This window comes from Pteropus vampyrus, unplaced genomic scaffold (genome assembly GCF_000151845.1).
Source record: "Pteropus vampyrus isolate Shadow unplaced genomic scaffold, Pvam_2.0 Scaffold33, whole genome shotgun sequence".
Lineage (NCBI taxonomy): Eukaryota > Metazoa > Chordata > Mammalia > Chiroptera > Pteropodidae > Pteropus > Pteropus vampyrus.
The window spans coordinates 8,451,227-8,453,976 of NW_011888814.1; positions in this window are offsets into that span (position 1 = coordinate 8,451,227).

The following is a 2,750-nucleotide window of genomic DNA, read 5'->3' on the forward strand; positions in this document are numbered from 1 at the left end:
GGCCCAAGTCAGGGGTGATCCAGCTCCAGCTAAGGGGGCAGATGTCCCCTGGAGGGCTAGGCCAAAAAGAGCCTTACCCCAAGCATACAGTCTCATTGGCATCTAAGCAAAGGACAAAAAATTTCCAGTCACTGAAACCATGGAGTAAGGGAGGAAAACATGGGGTAAAGGAGGAGGGAATGGTATAAAAACAGGAGACATTTTAAGTACATTTAATACATATAGTACCCTTTTCTGATTTAAAGTCACTTTATTAATTTAGGAACATGATAATACACTAAGGCTTTATAGAAGATCATGTTAGGTATATTTAGACCAGGGTTTCTCAACCTCGGCACTATTGACATAGTGGGTCAGACGATTCTTCGTTGGCAGTGTGTGTGTGTGTAGGGGGCTGTCTTGTGCCTTGTAGGATGCTTAACAGCATCTCTGGCCTCTGCCCACTAGATGCCAACAGCAGCAGCATCACTGCAGTCATGATAACTAAAAATGACTCCAGACACAAAAGTCCCCTGAGAGGCAGAATCACCCCCTGCTCTCCTCACCTCTAGTTGAGAACCATTGATTTAGATTTAAACTTATAAATGCCCAGACTGAATGGAAAAGTCAAGAGAAAACAGCCAAGAGGAACAATTTTTTCATTGCCCAGAAAAAAAAGACAAGTCCTAGAAAAAGAGGATATTTTCTGAAGAGTGTTGGGATTTTTCCCTCCTATTTTCTAGGAGTTCATTCGTTTAAGCCCCTATCTTTTCCAGAAATAGTTTAAGGAAGGCTTGCAGAAATGTCGAGGGCACAACAGGAAATCATGTATCCAATGCAGGAGCAAAAGAAGAAGAAGGACAGTAGAGTTTAAGAGTTGGGAATGAAACTGAAACGACCGCCCTGTGAGGTCACTGCGTATGGACCACACATTTGTGCTTTCTAGCAGCTAATCATTTACATAACTCAGTGTCCAGAAAGCATCAGGTTCATGGGATTCTGACAAACTTAAATAATGCATCCCCAGGGACTTCACAAAGGAGACATTGATGTGATATAATAAACAAGGTCCTCAACAACTTTCCCGAGTAGACACAACCAGTTTCACAAGATTGGATCTACTACTATCAGTCCTCAATAGGGACTCAATACAGTTTGGCACTGGACATAAACCAGAACCATCGGGATGAGAGCTCTGCTGGGCTGCTCTGATCCGATGGACATTTCAGCTCTCTGGAGACTTGAAATGCATTTGCCCCTGTCGTCTCTAATCATTGCTTCTCTCTACTTAGTTTCTTTTTATATAATTTAATTTCTGTTTTTGAGTGGCCCAGAGGTCAAATTTTTTAAGTACAAATGAACATACAGTAAAAAATAAGTTTCTTTCCCAGCCACCCAATTCCCCTCTCCGGAGGCAACCAGTGTTCACTTTTCGCTGTGTTTTTGATGTGTCTGTGTTATGTGCCATTGAGTCACCCCTGACTCCTGACAACTCTATGAAAGAGTGATGTCCACCATGTCCTCAGCAGCCCTGCTCAGCTCCTGTAGATCTATGCCTATGGCTTCTTTTATGGAGTCAATCCATCTCCTATTTGGTCCTCCTCTTTTCCTGCTGCCTTTTATTTTTCTCAGCATTACTGCCTTTTCCAAAGAACCCTGCCTTTTCATGATGTACCCAAAGTAGGACAGCTTCAGTGTTGTCATTTTTGCCTCCAGCGATGCTTCAGGCTTAATTTGCTCTAGAACACCACTTTCTGGCGGTCCAGGGTATCCATAGAGCCCTCCTCCAACACCGTATTTCAAATGAATCCATTTTTTTCCCTATCAACCTTCTTCACGGTGCAACTTTCACATCCAGACATGGTAATTGGGAATATAAGGGTGTGCATGACCTTAGCCTTGGTCTCTAATGACACATCTTTGCTCTTGATGATCTTTCCTAATTCTTTCATTGCTGCCTTTCCGAGTCTCAGCCTTCTCTCGATTTCTTGGCTGTAGTCTCCATTTGAATTGATGACCGAATGAAGGTAAGCAAAATCTTTAACAATTTCAATCTCTTCATTGTCTATGTTATTGAGTGCTGACAGTGAGCTTGAGATAGTATGTTATGACAATGCTGTCTGTTAAATACTGGCCCGTAAGGCTCTCCGTGTAAGAGATGTGATAAGGGAAAGGTCGATATGCTCTTGTGAAAATGATAAATCATCCAAGGAGTTGCCTAAAAGCCACCGTCATGCCTGGGAGGAAAGTCTCAGAAGCAGACCCACAATTCTCTCCAGAGAATGCCATCTGTGGCTTTTTAAACACAAAGACAAATGAGTCTTTGCAGGCCTGAAGGCCTACCGCCTAGAGGAAGGCCAGCCACAGTGATTCTAGCCTGGAAAAAAAATGCACGGTAGGTGCCAGTGGATGTCCACTCCTCTCCCCTGATACCCACCATCCTGGTGACATCTGGAAGGGGTGTGGGGAGGAGAGTATGGCTGACGGAATAGCAGAGGAGGGATTACTGGTATTTAGTGAGGAAGAATCTGCTCCACACAGGACACACAAAGAAGAATAATCCTGCCTCAAATTCCAACAGCACCTCCAGAGTGAAGCACTGGCTGGGACCCAAATCCAGCCTCAGCCCTGAAACATTCTCGGCAAAATCCCCCTAGGAGCCCTCATTGGGAGCGACCTCACTCCCTGGCGTACCCACCAAGAGGAACAATTTAGGGAATGTCTGCTGAGGTAATGGAATGACGCCTTGAGTGTGCTTTTATTTATAAGCC